Source organism: Haliotis cracherodii, unplaced genomic scaffold, assembly GCF_022045235.1.
Source record: "Haliotis cracherodii isolate W230 unplaced genomic scaffold, xgHalCrac1.p SCAF_7, whole genome shotgun sequence".
NCBI lineage: Eukaryota > Metazoa > Mollusca > Gastropoda > Lepetellida > Haliotidae > Haliotis > Haliotis cracherodii.
In genome coordinates this window covers 27,126,428-27,147,232 of record NW_027266330.1, presented here as the reverse complement: position 1 = coordinate 27,147,232, position 20,805 = coordinate 27,126,428, and the positions used below count along the sequence as shown (strand labels likewise).

At 42.9% G+C, this 20,805-nt stretch overlaps 43 non-coding genes across 43 annotated transcripts; all 43 read right to left on the bottom strand.

Moving 5' to 3' along the window:
* Positions 1 to 105: 105 nt before the first annotated feature.
* Trnat-agu (transfer RNA threonine (anticodon AGU)) lies at positions 106 to 177 on the bottom strand. Its single transcript has one exon. It is a non-coding gene; the product is annotated as a tRNA-Thr (tRNA).
* A 315-nt stretch (positions 178 to 492) lies between these two features.
* Positions 493 to 566, bottom strand: Trnat-agu (transfer RNA threonine (anticodon AGU)). Its single transcript has one exon. It is a non-coding gene; the product is annotated as a tRNA-Thr (tRNA).
* A 476-nt stretch (positions 567 to 1,042) lies between these two features.
* Trnat-agu (transfer RNA threonine (anticodon AGU)) lies at positions 1,043 to 1,114 on the bottom strand. The gene has a single exon. It is a non-coding gene; the product is annotated as a tRNA-Thr (tRNA).
* A 316-nt stretch (positions 1,115 to 1,430) lies between these two features.
* Positions 1,431 to 1,504, bottom strand: Trnat-agu (transfer RNA threonine (anticodon AGU)). Its single transcript has one exon. It is a non-coding gene; the product is annotated as a tRNA-Thr (tRNA).
* A 476-nt stretch (positions 1,505 to 1,980) lies between these two features.
* Trnat-agu (transfer RNA threonine (anticodon AGU)) lies at positions 1,981 to 2,054 on the bottom strand. Its single transcript has one exon. It is a non-coding gene; the product is annotated as a tRNA-Thr (tRNA).
* Positions 2,055 to 2,532: 478 nt separating this feature from the next.
* Positions 2,533 to 2,606, bottom strand: Trnat-agu (transfer RNA threonine (anticodon AGU)). Its single transcript has one exon. It is a non-coding gene; the product is annotated as a tRNA-Thr (tRNA).
* A 315-nt stretch (positions 2,607 to 2,921) lies between these two features.
* Positions 2,922 to 2,995, bottom strand: Trnat-agu (transfer RNA threonine (anticodon AGU)). Its single transcript has one exon. It is a non-coding gene; the product is annotated as a tRNA-Thr (tRNA).
* A 478-nt stretch (positions 2,996 to 3,473) lies between these two features.
* On the bottom strand, positions 3,474 to 3,547 carry Trnat-agu (transfer RNA threonine (anticodon AGU)). The gene has a single exon. It is a non-coding gene; the product is annotated as a tRNA-Thr (tRNA).
* A 315-nt stretch (positions 3,548 to 3,862) lies between these two features.
* On the bottom strand, positions 3,863 to 3,936 carry Trnat-agu (transfer RNA threonine (anticodon AGU)). The gene has a single exon. It is a non-coding gene; the product is annotated as a tRNA-Thr (tRNA).
* Positions 3,937 to 4,414: 478 nt separating this feature from the next.
* On the bottom strand, positions 4,415 to 4,488 carry Trnat-agu (transfer RNA threonine (anticodon AGU)). Its single transcript has one exon. It is a non-coding gene; the product is annotated as a tRNA-Thr (tRNA).
* Positions 4,489 to 5,193: 705 nt separating this feature from the next.
* On the bottom strand, positions 5,194 to 5,267 carry Trnat-agu (transfer RNA threonine (anticodon AGU)). Its single transcript has one exon. It is a non-coding gene; the product is annotated as a tRNA-Thr (tRNA).
* A 476-nt stretch (positions 5,268 to 5,743) lies between these two features.
* Trnat-agu (transfer RNA threonine (anticodon AGU)) lies at positions 5,744 to 5,817 on the bottom strand. Its single transcript has one exon. It is a non-coding gene; the product is annotated as a tRNA-Thr (tRNA).
* A 478-nt stretch (positions 5,818 to 6,295) lies between these two features.
* On the bottom strand, positions 6,296 to 6,369 carry Trnat-agu (transfer RNA threonine (anticodon AGU)). Its single transcript has one exon. It is a non-coding gene; the product is annotated as a tRNA-Thr (tRNA).
* A 315-nt stretch (positions 6,370 to 6,684) lies between these two features.
* On the bottom strand, positions 6,685 to 6,758 carry Trnat-agu (transfer RNA threonine (anticodon AGU)). Its single transcript has one exon. It is a non-coding gene; the product is annotated as a tRNA-Thr (tRNA).
* Positions 6,759 to 7,074: 316 nt separating this feature from the next.
* Trnat-agu (transfer RNA threonine (anticodon AGU)) lies at positions 7,075 to 7,148 on the bottom strand. The gene has a single exon. It is a non-coding gene; the product is annotated as a tRNA-Thr (tRNA).
* Positions 7,149 to 7,463: 315 nt separating this feature from the next.
* On the bottom strand, positions 7,464 to 7,537 carry Trnat-agu (transfer RNA threonine (anticodon AGU)). The gene has a single exon. It is a non-coding gene; the product is annotated as a tRNA-Thr (tRNA).
* Positions 7,538 to 7,853: 316 nt separating this feature from the next.
* Positions 7,854 to 7,927, bottom strand: Trnat-agu (transfer RNA threonine (anticodon AGU)). The gene has a single exon. It is a non-coding gene; the product is annotated as a tRNA-Thr (tRNA).
* A 476-nt stretch (positions 7,928 to 8,403) lies between these two features.
* On the bottom strand, positions 8,404 to 8,477 carry Trnat-agu (transfer RNA threonine (anticodon AGU)). The gene has a single exon. It is a non-coding gene; the product is annotated as a tRNA-Thr (tRNA).
* A 315-nt stretch (positions 8,478 to 8,792) lies between these two features.
* Positions 8,793 to 8,866, bottom strand: Trnat-agu (transfer RNA threonine (anticodon AGU)). Its single transcript has one exon. It is a non-coding gene; the product is annotated as a tRNA-Thr (tRNA).
* A 478-nt stretch (positions 8,867 to 9,344) lies between these two features.
* On the bottom strand, positions 9,345 to 9,418 carry Trnat-agu (transfer RNA threonine (anticodon AGU)). The gene has a single exon. It is a non-coding gene; the product is annotated as a tRNA-Thr (tRNA).
* Positions 9,419 to 9,733: 315 nt separating this feature from the next.
* Positions 9,734 to 9,807, bottom strand: Trnat-agu (transfer RNA threonine (anticodon AGU)). Its single transcript has one exon. It is a non-coding gene; the product is annotated as a tRNA-Thr (tRNA).
* Positions 9,808 to 10,285: 478 nt separating this feature from the next.
* Positions 10,286 to 10,359, bottom strand: Trnat-agu (transfer RNA threonine (anticodon AGU)). The gene has a single exon. It is a non-coding gene; the product is annotated as a tRNA-Thr (tRNA).
* Positions 10,360 to 10,674: 315 nt separating this feature from the next.
* Trnat-agu (transfer RNA threonine (anticodon AGU)) lies at positions 10,675 to 10,748 on the bottom strand. The gene has a single exon. It is a non-coding gene; the product is annotated as a tRNA-Thr (tRNA).
* Positions 10,749 to 11,226: 478 nt separating this feature from the next.
* Trnat-agu (transfer RNA threonine (anticodon AGU)) lies at positions 11,227 to 11,300 on the bottom strand. Its single transcript has one exon. It is a non-coding gene; the product is annotated as a tRNA-Thr (tRNA).
* Positions 11,301 to 12,005: 705 nt separating this feature from the next.
* Positions 12,006 to 12,079, bottom strand: Trnat-agu (transfer RNA threonine (anticodon AGU)). The gene has a single exon. It is a non-coding gene; the product is annotated as a tRNA-Thr (tRNA).
* A 476-nt stretch (positions 12,080 to 12,555) lies between these two features.
* On the bottom strand, positions 12,556 to 12,629 carry Trnat-agu (transfer RNA threonine (anticodon AGU)). Its single transcript has one exon. It is a non-coding gene; the product is annotated as a tRNA-Thr (tRNA).
* A 478-nt stretch (positions 12,630 to 13,107) lies between these two features.
* On the bottom strand, positions 13,108 to 13,181 carry Trnat-agu (transfer RNA threonine (anticodon AGU)). The gene has a single exon. It is a non-coding gene; the product is annotated as a tRNA-Thr (tRNA).
* A 315-nt stretch (positions 13,182 to 13,496) lies between these two features.
* Trnat-agu (transfer RNA threonine (anticodon AGU)) lies at positions 13,497 to 13,570 on the bottom strand. Its single transcript has one exon. It is a non-coding gene; the product is annotated as a tRNA-Thr (tRNA).
* Positions 13,571 to 13,886: 316 nt separating this feature from the next.
* Trnat-agu (transfer RNA threonine (anticodon AGU)) lies at positions 13,887 to 13,960 on the bottom strand. The gene has a single exon. It is a non-coding gene; the product is annotated as a tRNA-Thr (tRNA).
* A 315-nt stretch (positions 13,961 to 14,275) lies between these two features.
* Trnat-agu (transfer RNA threonine (anticodon AGU)) lies at positions 14,276 to 14,349 on the bottom strand. The gene has a single exon. It is a non-coding gene; the product is annotated as a tRNA-Thr (tRNA).
* Positions 14,350 to 14,665: 316 nt separating this feature from the next.
* On the bottom strand, positions 14,666 to 14,739 carry Trnat-agu (transfer RNA threonine (anticodon AGU)). The gene has a single exon. It is a non-coding gene; the product is annotated as a tRNA-Thr (tRNA).
* Positions 14,740 to 15,215: 476 nt separating this feature from the next.
* Trnat-agu (transfer RNA threonine (anticodon AGU)) lies at positions 15,216 to 15,289 on the bottom strand. Its single transcript has one exon. It is a non-coding gene; the product is annotated as a tRNA-Thr (tRNA).
* Positions 15,290 to 15,604: 315 nt separating this feature from the next.
* Trnat-agu (transfer RNA threonine (anticodon AGU)) lies at positions 15,605 to 15,678 on the bottom strand. The gene has a single exon. It is a non-coding gene; the product is annotated as a tRNA-Thr (tRNA).
* A 316-nt stretch (positions 15,679 to 15,994) lies between these two features.
* On the bottom strand, positions 15,995 to 16,068 carry Trnat-agu (transfer RNA threonine (anticodon AGU)). The gene has a single exon. It is a non-coding gene; the product is annotated as a tRNA-Thr (tRNA).
* A 476-nt stretch (positions 16,069 to 16,544) lies between these two features.
* On the bottom strand, positions 16,545 to 16,618 carry Trnat-agu (transfer RNA threonine (anticodon AGU)). The gene has a single exon. It is a non-coding gene; the product is annotated as a tRNA-Thr (tRNA).
* Positions 16,619 to 17,094: 476 nt separating this feature from the next.
* Positions 17,095 to 17,168, bottom strand: Trnat-agu (transfer RNA threonine (anticodon AGU)). Its single transcript has one exon. It is a non-coding gene; the product is annotated as a tRNA-Thr (tRNA).
* A 705-nt stretch (positions 17,169 to 17,873) lies between these two features.
* Positions 17,874 to 17,947, bottom strand: Trnat-agu (transfer RNA threonine (anticodon AGU)). Its single transcript has one exon. It is a non-coding gene; the product is annotated as a tRNA-Thr (tRNA).
* A 476-nt stretch (positions 17,948 to 18,423) lies between these two features.
* On the bottom strand, positions 18,424 to 18,497 carry Trnat-agu (transfer RNA threonine (anticodon AGU)). Its single transcript has one exon. It is a non-coding gene; the product is annotated as a tRNA-Thr (tRNA).
* Positions 18,498 to 18,812: 315 nt separating this feature from the next.
* Positions 18,813 to 18,886, bottom strand: Trnat-agu (transfer RNA threonine (anticodon AGU)). Its single transcript has one exon. It is a non-coding gene; the product is annotated as a tRNA-Thr (tRNA).
* Positions 18,887 to 19,202: 316 nt separating this feature from the next.
* On the bottom strand, positions 19,203 to 19,276 carry Trnat-agu (transfer RNA threonine (anticodon AGU)). The gene has a single exon. It is a non-coding gene; the product is annotated as a tRNA-Thr (tRNA).
* A 476-nt stretch (positions 19,277 to 19,752) lies between these two features.
* On the bottom strand, positions 19,753 to 19,826 carry Trnat-agu (transfer RNA threonine (anticodon AGU)). The gene has a single exon. It is a non-coding gene; the product is annotated as a tRNA-Thr (tRNA).
* A 476-nt stretch (positions 19,827 to 20,302) lies between these two features.
* On the bottom strand, positions 20,303 to 20,376 carry Trnat-agu (transfer RNA threonine (anticodon AGU)). The gene has a single exon. It is a non-coding gene; the product is annotated as a tRNA-Thr (tRNA).
* A 315-nt stretch (positions 20,377 to 20,691) lies between these two features.
* Trnat-agu (transfer RNA threonine (anticodon AGU)) lies at positions 20,692 to 20,765 on the bottom strand. The gene has a single exon. It is a non-coding gene; the product is annotated as a tRNA-Thr (tRNA).
* Between the last annotated feature and the right edge of the window lie 40 nt (positions 20,766 to 20,805).

Genomic DNA, 20,805 nt, shown 5'->3' with positions numbered 1-20,805 from the left:
CTCTCATCATGAAAAGCATAGCAAAAGGCCACGCTATTGGACAGTCGGTTGCTGGACATGGCACAAGGAAGTGATATATGCAACTTTAAACCATTGTAAAAGAAAAGGCTCCAGGGAGTCGAACCCTCGACCTTCTGCTTACTAGGCAGACGCTCTAACCAACTGAGCTATAGAGCCGTTGGGATAGGCCAAGCTACAGTAGTCAATACTCCATTTATTTACCAACTGGCTTTTGTAGGAGCGTGAAAGAAAATCGTTCCTCTCTCTTTAAGATGCATGTGACAGGCCAATCAAATAATGCACACAATTGCAACACATGTTCTAACACCAGTGTAATTCTGCTGGAAATAGTGACAGTAAATGTTAAATGTGAAAAAGAAAGGGAATCTCTCATCATGAAAAGGATAGCAAAAGGCCGCGTTATTGTACAGTCAGTTGCTTGACGTGGCACAAGGAAGTGATATATGCAACTGTAAAGCATTGTAAAAGACAAGGCTCCAGGGGGAGTCGAACCCTCGACCTTCTGCTTACTAGGCAGACGCTCTAACCAACTGAGCTATAGAGCCGTTCGGATAGGCCCAACTACAGTAGTCAATACTCCATTTATTTACTATCTTGCTTTTGCAGGAGCGTGAAAGAAAATCGTTCCTCTCTCTTTGAGATGCATGTGACAGGCCAATCAAATAATGCACATAATTGCGACACATGTTCTAACACCCGTGTAATTCTTGCTGAAAATAGTGACAGCAAATGTTAAATGTGAAAAAGAAAGGGAATCTCTCATCATTTAAGGGATAGCAAAAGGCCACGCTATTGACAGTCGGTTGCTGGACAGGCCAATCAAATAATGCACATAATTGCGACACATGTTCTAACACCGATGTAATTCCTGCTGAAAATAGTGACAGCAAATGTTAAATGTGAAAAAAAAGGGAATCTCTCATCATGAAAAGCATAGCAAAAGGCCACGCTATTGGACAGTCGGTTGCTGGACATGGCACAAGGAAGTGATATATGCAACTTTAAACCATTGTAAAAGAAAAGGCTCCAGGGAGTCGAACCCTCGACCTTCTGCTTACTAGGCAGACGCTCTAACCAACTGAGCTATAGAGCCGTTGGGATAGGCCAAGCTACAGTAGTCAATACTCCATTTATTTACCAACTGGCTTTTGCAGGAGCGTGAAAGAAAATCGTTCCTCTCTCTTTGAGATGCATGTGACAGGCCAATCAAATAATGCACATAATTGCGACACATGTTCTAACACCCGTGTAATTCTTGCTGGAAATAGTGACAGTAAATGTTAAATGTGAAAAAGAAAGGGAATCTCTCATCATGAAAAGGATAGCAAAAGGCCGCGTTATTGTACAGTCAGTTGCTTGACGTGGCACAAGGAAGTGATATATGCAACTGTAAAGCATTGTAAAAGACAAGGCTCCAGGGGGAGTCGAACCCTCGACCTTCTGCTTACTAGGCAGACGCTCTAACCAACTGAGCTATAGAGCCGTTGGGATAGGCCAAATTACAGTAGTCTATACTCCATTTATTTACCAACTGGCTTTTGCAGGAGCGTGAAAGAAAATCGTTCCTCTCTCTTTGAGATGCATGTGACAGGCCAATCAAATAATGCACATAATTGAGACACATGTTCTAACACCGGTGTAACTCTGCTGAAAAGAGTGACAGCAAATGTTAAATGTGAAAAAGAAAGGGAATCTCTCATCATTTAAGGGATAGCAAAAGGCCACGCTATTGACAGTCGGTTGCTGGACAGGCCAATCAAATAATGCACACAATTGCGACACATGTTCTAACACCGGTGTAATTCTTGCTGGAAAGAGTGACAGCAAATGTTAAATGTGAAAAAGAAAGGGAACCTCTCATCATGAAAAGCATAGCAAAAGGCCACGCTATTGGACAGTCGGTTGCTGGACGTGGCACAAGGAAGTGATATATGCAACTGTAAAGCATTGTAAAAGAAAAGGCCCCAGGGGGAGTCGAACCCTCGACCTTCTGCTTACTAGGCAGACGCTCTAACCAACTGAGCTATAGAGCCGTTGGGATAGGCCAAACTACAGTAGTCTATACTCCATTTATTTACCAACTGGCTTTTGCAGGAGCGAGAAAGAAAATCGTTCCTCTCTCTTTGAGATGCATGTGACAGGCCAATCAAACAATGCACATAATTGAGACACATGTTCTAACACCGGTGTAATTCTTGCTGGAAATAGTGACAGCAAATATTCAATGTGAAAAAGAAAGGGAATCTCTCATCATTTAAAGGATAGCAAAAGGCCACGCTATTGACAGTCGGTTGCTAGATAAGGCCAATCAAATAATGCACACAATTGCGACACATGTTCTAACACTGGTGTAATTCTTGCTGGAAATAGTGACAGCAAATGTTAAATGTGAAAAAAAAAGGGAATCTCTCATCATTAAAAGGATAGCAAAAGGCCACGCTATTGGACAGTCGGTTGCTGGACATGGCACAAGGAAGTGATATATGCAACTGTAAACCATTGTAAAAGAAAAGGCCCCAGGGGGAGTCGAACCCTCGACCTTCTGCTTACTAGGCAGACGCTCTAACCAACTGAGCTATAGAGCCGTTGGGATAGGCCAAATTACAGTAGTCTATACTCCATTTATTTACCAACTGGCTTTTGCAGGAGCGTGAAAGAAAATCGTTCCTCTCTCTTTGAGATGCATGTGACAGGCCAATCAAATAATGCACATAATTGAGACACATGTTCTAACACCGGTGTAATTCTGCTGAAAAGAGTGACAACAAATGTTAAATGTGAAAAAGAAAGGGAACCTCTCATCATGAAAAGGATAGCAAAAGGCCACGCTATTGGACAGTCGGTTGCTGGACATGGCACAAGGAAGTGATATATGCAACTGTAAAGCATTGTAAAAGAAAAGGCTCCAGGGGGAGTCGAACCCTCGACCTTTTCCTTACTAGGCAGACGCTCTAACCAACTGAGCTATAGAGCCGTTGGGATAGGCCAAACTACAGTAGTCTATACTCCATTTATTTACCAACTGGCTTTTGCAGGAGCGTGAAAGAAAATCGTTCCTCTCTCTTTGAGATGCATGTGACAGGCCAATCAAACAATGCACATAATTGAGACACATGTTCTAACACCGGTGTAATTCTTGCTGGAAATAGTGACAGCAAATATTCAATGTGAAAAAGAAAGGGAATCTCTCATCATTTAAAGGATAGCAAAAGGCCACGCTATTGACAGTCGGTTGCTAGATAAGGCCAATCAAATAATGCACACAATTGCGACACATGTTCTAACACTGGTGTAATTCTTGCTGGAAATAGTGACAGCAAATGTTAAATGTGAAAAAGAAAGGGAATCTCTCATCATTAAAAGGATAGCAAAAGGCCACGCTATTGGACAGTCGGTTGCTGGACATGGCACAAGGAAGTGATATATGCAACTGTAAACCATTGTAAAAGAAAAGGCCCCAGGGGGAGTCGAACCCTCGACCTTTTCCTTACTAGGCAGACGCTCTAACCAACTGAGCTATAGAGCCGTTGGGATAGGCCAAATTACAGTAGTCTATACTCCATTTATTTACCAACTGGCTTTTGCAGGAGCGTGAAAGAAAATCGTTCCTCTCTCTTTGAGATGCATGTGACAGGCCAATCAAATAATGCACATAATTGAGACACATGTTCTAACACCGGTGTAATTCTGCTGAAAAGAGTGACAGCAAATGTTAAATGTGAAAAAGAAAGGGAACCTCTCATCATGAAAAGGATAGCAAAAGGCCACGCTATTGGACAGTCGGTTGCTGGACATGGCACAAGGAAGTGATATATGCAACTGTAAAGCATTGTAAAAGAAAAGGCTCCAGGGGGAGTCGAACCCTCGACCTTTTCCTTACTAGGCAGACGCTCTAACCAACTGAGCTATAGAGCCGTTGGGATAGGCCAACCTACAGTAGTCTATACTCCATTTATTTACCAACTGGCTTTTGCAGGAGCGAGAAAGAAAATCGTTCCTCTCTCTTTGAGATGCATGTGACAGGCCAATCAAACAATGCACATAATTGAGACACATGTTCTAACACCGGTGTAATTCTTGCTGGAAATAGTGACAGCAAATATTCAATGTGAAAAAGAAAGGGAATCTCTCATCATTTAAAGGATAGCAAAAGGCCACGCTATTGACAGTCGGTTGCTAGATAAGGCCAATCAAATAATGCACACAATTGCGACACATGTTCTAACACTGGTGTAATTCTTGCTGGAAATAGTGACAGCAAATGTTAAATGTGAAAAAGAAAGGGAATCTCTCATCATTAAAAGGATAGCAAAAGGCCACGCTATTGGACAGTCGGTTGCTGGACATGGCACAAGGAAGTGATATATGCAACTGTAAACCATTGTAAAAGAAAAGGCCCCAGGGGGAGTCGAACCCTCGACCTTCTGCTTACTAGGCAGACGCTCTAACCAACTGAGCTATAGAGCCGTTGGGATAGGCCAAATTACAGTAGTCTATACTCCATTTATTTACCAACTGGCTTTTGCAGGAGCGTGAAAGAAAATCGTTCCTCTCTCTTTGAGATGCATGTGACAGGCCAATCAAATAATGCACATAATTGAGACACATGTTCTAACACCGGTGTAATTCTGCTGAAAAGAGTGACAGCAAATGTTAAATGTGAAAAAGAAAGGGAACCTCTCATCATGAAAAGGATAGCAAAAGGCCACGCTATTGGACAGTCGGTTGCTGGACATGGCACAAGGAAGTGATATATGCAACTGTAAAGCATTGTAAAAGAAAAGGCTCCAGGGGGAGTCGAACACTCGACCTTTTCCTTACTAGGCAGACGCTCTAACCAACTGAGCTATAGAGCCGTTGGGATAGGCCAAACTACAGTAGTCTATACTCCATTTATTTACCAACTGGCTTTTGCAGGAGCGTGAAAGAAAATCGTTCCTCTCTCTTTGAGATGCATGTGACAGGCCAATCAAATAATGCACACAATTGCGACACATGTTCTAACACCGGTGTAATTCTAGCTGGAAAGAGTGACAGCAAATGTTAAATGTGAAAAAGAAAGGGAACCTCTCATCATGAAAAGGATAGCAAAAGGCCACGCTATTGGACAGTCGGTTGCTGGACGTGGCACAAGGAAGTGATATATGCAACTGTAAAGCATTGTAAAAGAAAAGGCTCCAGGGGGAGTCGAACCCTCGACCTTCTGCTTACTAGGCAGACGCTCTAACCAACTGAGCTATAGAGCCGTTGGGATAGGCCAAACTACAGTAGTCTATACTCCATTTATTTACCAACTGGCTTTTGCAGGAGCGTGAAAGAAAATCGTTCCTCTCTCTTTGAGATGCATGTGACAGGCCAATCAAATAATGCACATAATTGAGACACATGTTCTAACACCGGTGTAATTCTGCTGAAAAGAGTGACAGCAAATGTTAAATGTGAAAAAGAAAGGGAATCTCTCATCATTTAAGGGATAGCAAAAGGCCACGCTATTGACAGTCGGTTGCTGGACAGGCCAATCAAATAATGCACACAATTGCGACACATGTTCTAACACCGGTGTAATTCTTGCTGGAAAGAGTGACAGCAAATGTTAAATGTGAAAAAGAAAGGGAACCTCTCATCATGAAAAGGATAGCAAAAGGCCACGCTATTGGACAGTCGGTTGCTGGACGTGGCACAAGGAAGTGATATATGCAACTGTAAAGCATTGTAAAAGAAAAGGCTCCAGGGGGAGTCGAACCCTCGACCTTTTCCTTACTAGGCAGACGCTCTAACCAACTGAGCTATAGAGCCGTTGGGATAGGCCAAACTACAGTAGTCTATACTCCATTTATTTACCAACTGGCTTTTGCAGGAGCGTGAAAGAAAATCGTTCCTCTCTCTTTGAGATGCATGTGACAGGCCAATCAAATAATGCACATAATTGAGACACATGTTCTAACACCGGTGTAATTCTTGCTGGAAATAGTGACAGCAAATATTCAATGTGAAAAAGAAAGGGAATCTCTCATCATTTAAAGGATAGCAAAAGGCCACGCTATTGACAGTCGGTTGCTAGATAAGGCCAATCAAATAATGCACACAATTGCGACACATGTTCTAACACTGGTGTAATTTTTGCTGGAAATAGTGACAGCAAATGTTAAATGTGAAAAAGAAAGGGAATCTCTCATCATTAAAAGGATAGCAAAAGGCCACGCTATTGGACAGTCGGTTGCTGGACATGGCACAAGGAAGTGATATATGCAACTGTAAACCATTGTAAAAGAAAAGGCCCCAGGGGGAGTCGAACCCTCGACCTTCTGCTTACTAGGCAGACGCTCTAACCAACTGAGCTATAGAGCCGTTGGGATAGGCCAAATTACAGTAGTCTATACTCCATTTATTTACCAACTGGCTTTTGCAGGAGCGTGAAAGAAAATCGTTCCTCTCTCTTTGAGATGCATGTGACAGGCCAATCAAATAATGCACATAATTGAGACACATGTTCTAACACCGGTGTAATTCTGCTGAAAAGAGTGACAGCAAATGTTAAATGTGAAAAAGAAAGGGAACCTCTCATCATGAAAAGGATAGCAAAAGGCCACGCTATTGGACAGTCGGTTGCTGGACATGGCACAAGGAAGTGATATATGCAACTGTAAAGCATTGTAAAAGAAAAGGCTCCAGGGGGAGTCGAACCCTCGACCTTTTCCTTACTAGGCAGACGCTCTAACCAACTGAGCTATAGAGCCGTTGGGATAGGCCAAACTACAGTAGTCTATACTCCATTTATTTACCAACTGGCTTTTGCAGGAGCGTGAAAGAAAATCGTTCCTCTCTCTTTGAGATGCATGTGACAGGCCAATCAAATAATGCACACAATTGCGACACATGTTCTAACACCGGTGTAATTCTAGCTGGAAAGAGTGACAGCAAATGTTAAATGTGAAAAAGAAAGGGAACCTCTCATCATGAAAAGGATAGCAAAAGGCCACGCTATTGGACAGTCGGTTGCTGGACGTGGCACAAGGAAGTGATATATGCAACTGTAAAGCATTGTAAAAGAAAAGGCTCCAGGGGGAGTCGAACCCTCGACCTTCTGCTTACTAGGCAGACGCTCTAACCAACTGAGCTATAGAGCCGTTGGGATAGGCCAAATTACAGTAGTCTATACTCCATTTATTTACCAACTGGCTTTTGCAGGAGCGTGAAAGAAAATCGTTCCTCTCTCTTTGAGATGCATGTGACAGGCCAATCAAATAATGCACATAATTGAGACACATGTTCTAACACCGGTGTAATTCTGCTGAAAAGAGTGACAGCAAATGTTAAATGTGAAAAAGAAAGGGAACCTCTCATCATGAAAAGGATAGCAAAAGGCCACGCTATTGGACAGTCGGTTGCTGGACATGGCACAAGGAAGTGATATATGCAACTGTAAAGCATTGTAAAAGAAAAGGCTCCAGGGGGAGTCGAACCCTCGACCTTTTCCTTACTAGGCAGACGCTCTAACCAACTGAGCTATAGAGCCGTTGGGATAGGCCAAACTACAGTAGTCTATACTCCATTTATTTACCAACTGGCTTTTGCAGGAGCGTGAAAGAAAATCGTTCCTCTCTCTTTGAGATGCATGTGACAGGCCAATCAAATAATGCACACAATTGCAACACATGTTCTAACACCGGTGTAATTCTAGCTGGAAAGAGTGACAGCAAATGTTAAATGTGAAAAAGAAAGGGAACCTCTCATCATGAAAAGGATAGCAAAAGGCCACGCTATTGGACAGTCGGTTGCTGGACGTGGCACAAGGAAGTGATATATGCAACTGTAAAGCATTGTAAAAGAAAAGGCTCCAGGGGGAGTCGAACCCTCGACCTTCTGCTTACTAGGCAGACGCTCTAACCAACTGAGCTATAGAGCCGTTGGGATAGGCCAAACTACAGTAGTCTATACTCCATTTATTTACCAACTGGCTTTTGCAGGAGCGTGAAAGAAAATCGTTCCTCTCTCTTTGAGATGCATGTGACAGGCCAATCAAATAATGCACATAATTGAGACACATGTTCTAACACCGGTGTAATTCTGCTGAAAAGAGTGACAGCAAATGTTAAATGTGAAAAAGAAAGGGAATCTCTCATCATTTAAGGGATAGCAAAAGGCCACGCTATTGACAGTCGGTTGCTGGACAGGCCAATCAAATAATGCACACAATTGCGACACATGTTCTAACACCGGTGTAATTCTTGCTGGAAAGAGTGACAGCAAATGTTAAATGTGAAAAAGAAAGGGAACCTCTCATCATGAAAAGGATAGCAAAAGGCCACGCTATTGGACAGTCGGTTGCTGGACGTGGCACAAGGAAGTGATATATGCAACTGTAAAGCATTGTAAAAGAAAAGGCTCCAGGGGGAGTCGAACCCTCGACCTTCTGCTTACTAGGCAGACGCTCTAACCAACTGAGCTATAGAGCCGTTGGGATAGGCCAAATTACAGTAGTCTATACTCCATTTATTTACCAACTGGCTTTTGCAGGAGCGTGAAAGAAAATCGTTCCTCTCTCTTTGAGATGCATGTGACAGGCCAATCAAATAATGCACATAATTGAGACACATGTTCTAACACCGGTGTAATTCTGCTGAAAAGAGTGACAGCAAATGTTAAATGTGAAAAAGAAAGGGAACCTCTCATCATGAAAAGGATAGCAAAAGGCCACGCTATTGGACAGTCGGTTGCTGGACATGGCACAAGGAAGTGATATATGCAACTGTAAAGCATTGTAAAAGAAAAGGCTCCAGGGGGAGTCGAACCCTCGACCTTTTCCTTACTAGGCAGACGCTCTAACCAACTGAGCTATAGAGCCGTTGGGATAGGCCAAACTACAGTAGTCTATACTCCATTTATTTACCAACTGGCTTTTGCAGGAGCGTGAAAGAAAATCGTTCCTCTCTCTTTGAGATGCATGTGACAGGCCAATCAAACAATGCACATAATTGAGACACATGTTCTAACACCGGTGTAATTCTTGCTGGAAATAGTGACAGGAAATATTCAATGTGAAAAAGAAAGGGAATCTCTCATCATTTAAAGGATAGCAAAAGGCCACGCTATTGACAGTCGGTTGCTAGATAAGGCCAATCAAATAATGCACACAATTGCGACACATGTTCTAACACTGGTGTAATTCTTGCTGGAAATAGTGACAGCAAATGTTAAATGTGAAAAAAAAAGGGAATCTCTCATCATTAAAAGGATAGCAAAAGGCCACGCTATTGGACAGTCGGTTGCTGGACATGGCACAAGGAAGTGATATATGCAACTGTAAACCATTGTAAAAGAAAAGGCCCCAGGGGGAGTCGAACCCTCGACCTTCTGCTTACTAGGCAGACGCTCTAACCAACTGAGCTATAGAGCCGTTGGGATAGGCCAAATTACAGTAGTCTATACTCCATTTATTTACCAACTGGCTTTTGCAGGAGCGTGAAAGAAAATCGTTCCTCTCTCTTTGAGATGCATGTGACAGGCCAATCAAATAATGCACATAATTGAGACACATGTTCTAACACCGGTGTAATTCTGCTGAAAAGAGTGACAGCAAATGTTAAATGTGAAAAAGAAAGGGAACCTCTCATCATGAAAAGGATAGCAAAAGGCCACGCTATTGGACAGTCGGTTGCTGGACATGGCACAAGGAAGTGATATATGCAACTGTAAAGCATTGTAAAAGAAAAGGCTCCAGGGGGAGTCGAACCCTCGACCTTTTCCTTACTAGGCAGACGCTCTAACCAACTGAGCTATAGAGCCGTTGGGATAGGCCAAACTACAGTAGTCTATACTCCATTTATTTACCAACTGGCTTTTGCAGGAGCGAGAAAGAAAATCGTTCCTCTCTCTTTGAGATGCATGTGACAGGCCAATCAAACAATGCACATAATTGAGACACATGTTCTAACACCGGTGTAATTCTTGCTGGAAATAGTGACAGCAAATATTCAATGTGAAAAAGAAAGGGAATCTCTCATCATTTAAAGGATAGCAAAAGGCCACGCTATTGACAGTCGGTTGCTAGATAAGGCCAATCAAATAATGCACACAATTGCGACACATGTTCTAACACTGGTGTAATTCTTGCTGGAAATAGTGACAGCAAATGTTAAATGTGAAAAAGAAAGGGAATCTCTCATCATTAAAAGGATAGCAAAAGGCCACGCTATTGGACAGTCGGTTGCTGGACATGGCACAAGGAAGTGATATATGCAACTGTAAACCATTGTAAAAGAAAAGGCCCCAGGGGGAGTCGAACCCTCGACCTTTTCCTTACTAGGCAGACGCTCTAACCAACTGAGCTATAGAGCCGTTGGGATAGGCCAAATTACAGTAGTCTATACTCCATTTATTTACCAACTGGCTTTTGCAGGAGCGTGAAAGAAAATCGTTCCTCTCTCTTTGAGATGCATGTGACAGGCCAATCAAATAATGCACATAATTGAGACACATGTTCTAACACCGGTGTAATTCTGCTGAAAAGAGTGACAGCAAATGTTAAATGTGAAAAAGAAAGGGAACCTCTCATCATGAAAAGGATAGCAAAAGGCCACGCTATTGGACAGTCGGTTGCTGGACATGGCACAAGGAAGTGATATATGCAACTGTAAAGCATTGTAAAAGAAAAGGCTCCAGGGGGAGTCGAACCCTCGACCTTTTCCTTACTAGGCAGACGCTCTAACCAACTGAGCTATAGAGCCGTTGGGATAGGCCAAACTACAGTAGTCTATACTCCATTTATTTACCAACTGGCTTTTGCAGGAGCGAGAAAGAAAATCGTTCCTCTCTCTTTGAGATGCATGTGACAGGCCAATCAAACAATGCACATAATTGAGACACATGTTCTAACACCGGTGTAATTCTTGCTGGAAATAGTGACAGCAAATATTCAATGTGAAAAAGAAAGGGAATCTCTCATCATTTAAAGGATAGCAAAAGGCCACGCTATTGACAGTCGGTTGCTAGATAAGGCCAATCAAATAATGCACACAATTGCGACACATGTTCTAACACTGGTGTAATTCTTGCTGGAAATAGTGACAGCAAATGTTAAATGTGAAAAAGAAAGGGAATCTCTCATCATTAAAAGGATAGCAAAAGGCCACGCTATTGGACAGTCGGTTGCTGGACATGGCACAAGGAAGTGATATATGCAACTGTAAACCATTGTAAAAGAAAAGGCCCCAGGGGGAGTCGAACCCTCGACCTTCTGCTTACTAGGCAGACGCTCTAACCAACTGAGCTATAGAGCCGTTGGGATAGGCCAAATTACAGTAGTCTATACTCCATTTATTTACCAACTGGCTTTTGCAGGAGCGTGAAAGAAAATCGTTCCTCTCTCTTTGAGATGCATGTGACAGGCCAATCAAATAATGCACATAATTGAGACACATGTTCTAACACCGGTGTAATTCTGCTGAAAAGAGTGACAGCAAATGTTAAATGTGAAAAAGAAAGGGAACCTCTCATCATGAAAAGGATAGCAAAAGGCCACGCTATTGGACAGTCGGTTGCTGGACATGGCACAAGGAAGTGATATATGCAACTGTAAAGCATTGTAAAAGAAAAGGCTCCAGGGGGAGTCGAACACTCGACCTTTTCCTTACTAGGCAGACGCTCTAACCAACTGAGCTATAGAGCCGTTGGGATAGGCCAAACTACAGTAGTCTATACTCCATTTATTTACCAACTGGCTTTTGCAGGAGCGTGAAAGAAAATCGTTCCTCTCTCTTTGAGATGCATGTGACAGGCCAATCAAATAATGCACACAATTGCGACACATGTTCTAACACCGGTGTAATTCTAGCTGGAAAGAGTGACAGCAAATGTTAAATGTGAAAAAGAAAGGGAACCTCTCATCATGAAAAGGATAGCAAAAGGCCACGCTATTGGACAGTCGGTTGCTGGACGTGGCACAAGGAAGTGATATATGCAACTGTAAAGCATTGTAAAAGAAAAGGCTCCAGGGGGAGTCGAACCCTCGACCTTCTGCTTACTAGGCAGACGCTCTAACCAACTGAGCTATAGAGCTGTTGGGATAGGCCAAACTACAGTAGTCTATACTCCATTTATTTACCAACTGGCTTTTGCAGGAGCGTGAAAGAAAATCGTTCCTCTCTCTTTGAGATGCATGTGACAGGCCAATCAAATAATGCACATAATTGAGACACATGTTCTAACACCGGTGTAATTCTGCTGAAAAGAGTGACAGCAAATGTTAAATGTGAAAAAGAAAGGGAATCTCTCATCATTTAAGGGATAGCAAAAGGCCACGCTATTGACAGTCGGTTGCTGGACAGGCCAATCAAATAATGCACACAATTGCGACACATGTTCTAACACCGGTGTAATTCTTGCTGGAAAGAGTGACAGCAAATGTTAAATGTGAAAAAGAAAGGGAACCTCTCATCATGAAAAGGATAGCAAAAGGCCACGCTATTGGACAGTCGGTTGCTGGACGTGGCACAAGGAAGTGATATATGCAACTGTAAAGCATTGTAAAAGAAAAGGCTCCAGGGGGAGTCGAACCCTCGACCTTTTCCTTACTAGGCAGACGCTCTAACCAACTGAGCTATAGAGCCGTTGGGATAGGCCAAACTACAGTAGTCTATACTCCATTTATTTACCAACTGGCTTTTGCAGGAGCGTGAAAGAAAATCGTTCCTCTCTCTTTGAGATGCATGTGACAGGCCAATCAAATAATGCACATAATTGAGACACATGTTCTAACACCGGTGTAATTCTTGCTGGAAATAGTGACAGCAAATATTCAATGTGAAAAAGAAAGGGAATCTCTCATCATTTAAAGGATAGCAAAAGGCCACGCTATTGACAGTCGGTTGCTAGATAAGGCCAATCAAATAATGCACACAATTGCGACACATGTTCTAACACTGGTGTAATTTTTGCTGGAAATAGTGACAGCAAATGTTAAATGTGAAAAAGAAAGGGAATCTCTCATCATTAAAAGGATAGCAAAAGGCCACGCTATTGGACAGTCGGTTGCTGGACATGGCACAAGGAAGTGATATATGCAACTGTAAACCATTGTAAAAGAAAAGGCTCCAGGGGGAGTCGAACCCTCGACCTTCTGCTTACTAGGCAGACGCTCTAACCAACTGAGCTATAGAGCCGTTGGGATAGGCCAAATTACAGTAGTCTATACTCCATTTATTTACCAACTGGCTTTTGCAGGAGCGTGAAAGAAAATCGTTCCTCTCTCTTTGAGATGCATGTGACAGGCCAATCAAATAATGCACATAATTGAGACACATGTTCTAACACCGGTGTAATTCTGCTGAAAAGAGTGACAGCAAATGTTAAATGTGAAAAAGAAAGGGAACCTCTCATCATGAAAAGGATAGCAAAAGGCCACGCTATTGGACAGTCGGTTGCTGGACATGGCACAAGGAAGTGATATATGCAACTGTAAAGCATTGTAAAAGAAAAGGCTCCAGGGGGAGTCGAACCCTCGACCTTTTCCTTACTAGGCAGACGCTCTAACCAACTGAGCTATAGAGCCGTTGGGATAGGCCAAACTACAGTAGTCTATACTCCATTTATTTACCAACTGGCTTTTGCAGGAGCGTGAAAGAAAATCGTTCCTCTCTCTTTGAGATGCATGTGACAGGCCAATCAAATAATGCACACAATTGCGACACATGTTCTAACACCGGTGTAATTCTAGCTGGAAAGAGTGACAGCAAATGTTAAATGTGAAAAAGAAAGGGAACCTCTCATCATGAAAAGGATAGCAAAAGGCCACGCTATTGGACAGTCGGTTGCTGGACGTGGCACAAGGAAGTGATATATGCAACTGTAAAGCATTGTAAAAGAAAAGGCTCCAGGGGGAGTCGAACCCTCGACCTTCTGCTTACTAGGCAGACGCTCTAACCAACTGAGCTATAGAGCCGTTGGGATAGGCCAAATTACAGTAGTCTATACTCCATTTATTTACCAACTGGCTTTTGCAGGAGCGTGAAAGAAAATCGTTCCTCTCTCTTTGAGATGCATGTGACAGGCCAATCAAATAATGCACATAATTGAGACACATGTTCTAACACCGGTGTAATTCTGCTGAAAAGAGTGACAGCAAATGTTAAATGTGAAAAAGAAAGGGAACCTCTCATCATGAAAAGGATAGCAAAAGGCCACGCTATTGGACAGTCGGTTGCTGGACATGGCACAAGGAAGTGATATATGCAACTGTAAAGCATTGTAAAAGAAAAGGCTCCAGGGGGAGTCGAACCCTCGACCTTTTCCTTACTAGGCAGACGCTCTAACCAACTGAGCTATAGAGCCGTTGGGATAGGCCAAACTACAGTAGTCTATACTCCATTTATTTACCAACTGGCTTTTGCAGGAGCGTGAAAGAAAATCGTTCCTCTCTCTTTGAGATGCATGTGACAGGCCAATCAAATAATGCACACAATTGCAACACATGTTCTAACACCGGTGTAATTCTAGCTGGAAAGAGTGACAGCAAATGTTAAATGTGAAAAAGAAAGGGAACCTCTCATCATGAAAAGGATAGCAAAAGGCCACGCTATTGGACAGTCGGTTGCTGGACGTGGCACAAGGAAGTGATATATGCAACTGTAAAGCATTGTAAAAGACAAGGCTCCAGGGGGAGTCGAACCCTCGACCTTCTGCTTACTAGGCAGACGCTCTAACCAACTGAGCTATAGAGCCGTTGGGATAGGCCAAACTACAGTAGTCTATACTCCATTTATTTACCAACTGGCTTTTGCAGGAGCGTGAAAGAAAATCGTTCCTCTCTCTTTGAGATGCATGTGACAGGCCAATCAAATAATGCACATAATTGAGACACATGTTCTAACACCGGTGTAATTCTGCTGAAAAGAGTGACAGCAAATGTTAAATGTGAAAAAGAAAGGGAATCTCTCATCATTTAAGGGATAGCAAAAGGCCACGCTATTGACAGTCGGTTGCTGGACAGGCCAATCAAATAATGCACACAATTGCGACACATGTTCTAACACCGGTGTAATTCTTGCTGGAAAGAGTGACAGCAAATGTTAAATGTGAAAAAGAAAGGGAACCTCTCATCATGAAAAGGATAGCAAAAGGCCACGCTATTGGACAGTCGGTTGCTGGACGTGGCACAAGGAAGTGATATATGCAACTGTAAAGCATTGTAAAAGAAAAGGCTCCAGGGGGAGTCGAACCCTCGACCTTCTGCTTACTAGGCAGACGCTCTAACCAACTGAGCTATAGAGCCGTTGGGATAGGCCAACCTACAGTAGTCTATACTCCATTTATTTACCAACTGGCTTTTGCAGGAGCGTGAAAGAAAATCGTTCCTCTCTCTTTGAGATGCATGTGACAGGCCAATCAAATAATGCACATAATTGAGACACATGTTCTAACACCGGTGTAATTCTGCTGAAAAGAGTGACAGCAAATGTTAAATGTGAAAAAGAAAGGGAACCTCTCATCATGAAAAGGATAGCAAAAGGCCACGCTATTGGACAGTCGGTTGCTGGACATGGCACAAGGAAGTGATATATGCAACTGTAAAGCATTGTAAAAGAAAAGGCTCCAGGGGGAGTCGAACCCTCGACCTTTTCCTTACTAGGCAGACGCTCTAACCAACTGAGCTATAGAGCCGTTGGGATAGGCCAAACTACAGTAGTCTATACTCCATTTATTTACCAACTGGCTTTTGCAGGAGCGTGAAAGAAAATCGTTCCTCTCTCTTTGAGATGCATGTGACAGGCCAATCAAATAATGCACACAATTGCGACACATGTTCTAACACCGGTGTAATTCTAGCTGGAAAGAGTGACAGCAAATGTTAAATGTGAAAAAGAAAGGGAACCTCTCATCATGAAAAGGATAGCAAAAGGCCACGCTATTGGACAGTCGGTTGCTGGACGTGGCACAAGGAAGTGATATATGCAACTGTAAAGCATTGTAAAAGAAAAGGCTCCAGGGGGAGTCGAACCCTCGACCTTCTGCTTACTAGGCAGACGCTCTAACCAACTGAGCTATAGAGCCGTTGGGATAGGCCAAACTACAGTAGTCTATACTCCATTTATTTACCAACTGGCTTTTGCAGGAGCGTGAAAGAAAATCGTTCCTCTCTCTTTGAGATGCATGTGACAGGCCAATCAAATAATGCACATAATTGAGACACATGTTCTAACACCGGTGTAATTCTGCTGAAAAGAGTGACAGCAAATGTTTAATGTGAAAAAGAAAGGGAATCTCTCATCATTTAAGGGATAGCAAAAGGCCACGCTATTGACAGTCGGTTGCTGGACAGGCCAATCAAATAATGCACACAATTGCGACACATGTTCTAACACCGGTGTAATTCTTGCTGGAAAGAGTGACAGCAAATGTTAAATGTGAAAAAGAAAGGGAACCTCTCATCATGAAAAGGATAACAAAAGGCCACGCTATTGGACAGTCGGTTGCTGGACGTGGCACAAGGAAGTGATATATGCAACTGTAAAGCATTGTAAAAGAAAAGGCTCCAGGGGGAGTCGAACCCTCGACCTTCTGCTTACTAGGCAGACGCTCTAACCAACTGAGCTATAGAGCCGTTGGGATAGGCCAAATTACAGTAGTCTATACTCCATTTATTTACCAACTGGCTTTTGCAGGAGCGAGAAAGAAAATCGTTCCTCTCTCTTTGAGATGCATGTGACAGGCCAATCAAATAATGCACATAATAGAGACACATGTTTTAACACCGGTGTAATTCTGCTGAAAAGAGTGACAGCAAATGTTAAATGTGAAAAAGAAAGGGAATCTCTCATCATTTAAGGGATAGCAAAAGGCCACGCTATTGACAGTCGGTTGCTGGACAGGCCAATCAAATAATGCACACAATTGCGACACATGTTCTAACACCGATGTAATTCTTGCTGGAAAGAGTGACAGCAAATGTTAAATGTGAAAAAGAAAGGGAACCTCTCATCATGAAAAGGATAGCAAAAGGCCACGCTATTGGACAGTCGGTTGCTGGACGTGGCACAAGGAAGTGATATATGCAACTGTAAAGCATTGTAAAAGAAAAGGCTCCAGGGGGAGTCGAACCCTCGACCTTCTGCTTACTAGGCAGACGCTCTAACCAACTGAGCTATAGAGCCGTTGGGATAGGCCAAATTACAGTAGTCTATACTCCATTTATTTACCAACTGGCTTTTGCAGGAGCGTGAAAGAAAATCGTTCCTCTCTCTTTGAGATGCATGTGACAGGCCAATCAAATAATGCACATAATTGAGACACATGTTCTAACACCGGTGTAATTCTGCTGAAAAGAGTGACAGCAAATGTTAAATGTGAAAAAGAAAGGGAACCTCTCATCATGAAAAGGATAGCAAAAGGCCACGCTATTGGACAGTCGGTTGCTGGACATGGCACAAGGAAGTGATATATGCAACTGTAAAGCATTGTAAAAGAAAAGGCTCCAGGGGTAGTCGAACCCTCGACCTTTTCCTTACTAGGCAGACGCTCTAACCAACTGAGCTATAGAGCCGTTGGGATAGGCCAAACTACAGTAGTCTATACTCCATTTATTTACCAACTGGCTTTTGCAGGAGCGTGAAAGAAAATCGTTCCTCTCTCTTTGAGATGCATGTGACAGGCCAATCAAATAATGCACACAATTGCGACACATGTTCTAACACCGGTGTAATTCTAGCTGGAAAGAGTGACAGCAAATGTTAAATGTGAAAAAGAAAGGGAACCTCTCATCATGAAAAGGATAGCAAAAGGCCACGCTATTGGACAGTCGGTTGCTGGACGTGGCACAAGGAAGTGATATATGCAACTGTAAAGCATTGTAAAAGAAAAGGCTCCAGGGGGAGTCGAACCCTCGACCTTCTGCTTACTAGGCAGACGCTCTAACCAACTGAGCTATAGAGCCGTTGGGATAGACCAAACTACAGTAGTCTATACTCCATTTATTTACCAACTGGCTTTTGCAGGAGCGTGAAAGAAAATCGTTCCTCTCTCTTTGAGATGCATGTGACAGGCCAATCAAATAATGCACATAATTGAGACACATGTTCTAACACCGGTGTAATTCTGCTGAAAAGAGTGACAGCAAATGTTAAATGTGAAAAAGAAAGGGAATCTCTCATCATTTAAGGGATAGCAAAAGGCCACGCTATTGACAGTCGGTTGCTGGACAGGCCAATCAAATAATGCACACAATTGCGACACATGTTCTAACACCGGTGTAATTCTTGCTGGAAAGAGTGACAGCAAATGTTAAATGTGAAAAAGAAAGGGAACCTCTCATCATGAAAAGGATAGCAAAAGGCCACGCTATTGGACAGTCGGTTGCTGGACGTGGCACAAGGAAGTGATATATGCAACTGTAAAGCATTGTAAAAGAAAAGGCTCCAGGGGGAGTCGAACCCTCGACCTTCTGCTTACTAGGCAGACGCTCTAACCAACTGAGCTATAGAGCCGTTGGGATAGGCCAAATTACAGTAGTCTATACTCCATTTATTTACCAACTGGCTTTTGCAGGAGCGAGAAAGAAAATCGTTCCTCTCTCTTTGAGATGCATGTGACAGGCCAATCAAATAATGCACATAATTGAGACACATGTTCTAACACCGGTGTAATTCTGCTGAAAAGAGTGACAGCAAATGTTAAATGTGAAAAAGAAAGGGAACCTCTCATCATGAAAAGGATAGCAAAAGGCCACGCTATTGGACAGTCGGTTGCTGGACATGGCACAAGGAAGTGATATATGCAACTGTAAAGCATTGTAAAAGAAAAGGCTCCAGGGGGAGTCGAACCCTCGACCTTTTCCTTACTAGGCAGACGCTCTAACCAACTGAGCTATAGAGCCGTTGGGATAGGCCAAACTACAGTAGTCTATACTCCATTTATTTACCAACTGGCTTTTGCAGGAGCGTGAAAGAAAATCGTTCCTCTCTCTTTGAGATGCATGTGACAGGCCAATCAAATAATGCACACAATTGTGACACATGTTCTAACACCGGTGTAATTCTAGCTGGAAAGAGTGACAGCAAATGTTAAATGTGAAAAAGAAAGGGAACCTCTCATCATGAAAAGGATAGCAAAAGGCCACGCTATTGGACAGTCGGTTGCTGGACGTGGCACAAGGAAGTGATATATGCAACTGTAAAGCATTGTAAAAGAAAAGGCTCCAGGGGGAGTCGAACCCTCGACCTTCTGCTTACTAGGCAGACGCTCTAACCAACTGAGCTATAGAGCCGTTGGGATAGGCCAAACTACAGTAGTCTATACTCCATTTATTTACCAACTGGCTTTTGCAGGAGCGTGAAAGAAAATCGTTCCTCTCTCTTTGAGATGCATGTGACAGGCCAATCAAATAATGCACATAATTGAGACACATGTTCTAACACCGGTGTAATTCTGCTGAAAAGAGTGACAGCAAATGTTAAATGTGAAAAAGAAAGGGAATCTCTCATCATTTAAGGGATAGCAAAAGGCCACGCTATTGACAGTCGGTTGCTGGACAGGCCAATCAAATAATGCACACAATTGCGACACATGTTCTAACACCGGTGTAATTCTTGCTGGAAAGAGTGACAGCAAATGTTAAATGTGAAAAAGAAAGGGAACCTCTCATCATGAAAAGGATAGCAAAAGGCCACGCTATTGGACAGTCGGTTGCTGGACGTGGCACAAGGAAGTAATATATGCAACTGTAAAGCATTGTAAAAGAAAAGGCTCCAGGGGGAGTCGAACCCTCGACCTTCTGCTTACTAGGCAGACGCTCTAACCAACTGAGCTATAGAGCCGTTGGGATAGGCCAAATTACAGTAGTCTATACTCCATTTATTTACCAACTGGCTTTTGCAGGAGCGAGAAAGAAAATCGTTCCTCTCTCTTTGAGATGCATGTGACAGGCCAATCAAATAATGCACATAATTGAGACACATGTTCTAACACCGGTGTAATTCTGCTGGAAAGAGTGACAGCAAATGTTAAATGTGAAAAAGAAAGGGAATCTCTCATCATTTAAGGGATAGCAAAAGGCCACGCTATTGACAGTCGGTTGCTGGACAGGCCAATCAAATAATGCACACAATTGCGACACATGTTCTAACACCGATGTAATTCTTGCTGGAAAGAGTGACAGCAAATGTTAAATGTGAAAAAGAAAGGGAACCTCTCATCATGAAAAGGATAGCAAAAGGCCACGCTATTGGACAGTCGGTTGCTGGACGTGGCACAAGGAAGTGATATATGCAACTGTAAAGCATTGTAAAAGAAAAGGCTCCAGGGGGAGTCGAACCCTCGACCTTCTGCTTACTAGGCAGACGCTCTAACCAACTGAGCTATAGAGCCGTTGGGATAGGCCAAATTACAGTAGTCTATACTCCATTTATTTACCAACTGGCTTTTGCAGGAGCGTGAAAGAAAATCGTTCCTCTCTCTTTGAGATGCATGTGACAGGCCAATCAAATAATGCACATAATTGAGACACATGTTCTAACACCGGTGTAATTCTGCTGAAAAGAGTGACAGCAAATGTTAAATGTGAAAAAGAAAGGGAACCTCTCATCATGAAAAGGATAGCAAAAGGCCACGCTATTGGACAGTCGGTTGCTGGACATGGCACAAGGAAGTGATATATGCAACTGTAAAGCATTGTAAAAGAAAAGGCTCCAGGGGGAGTCGAACCCTCGACCTTTTCCTTACTAGGCAGACGCTCTAACCAACTGAGCTATAGAGCCGTTGGGATAGGCCAAACTACAGTAGTCTATACTCCATTTA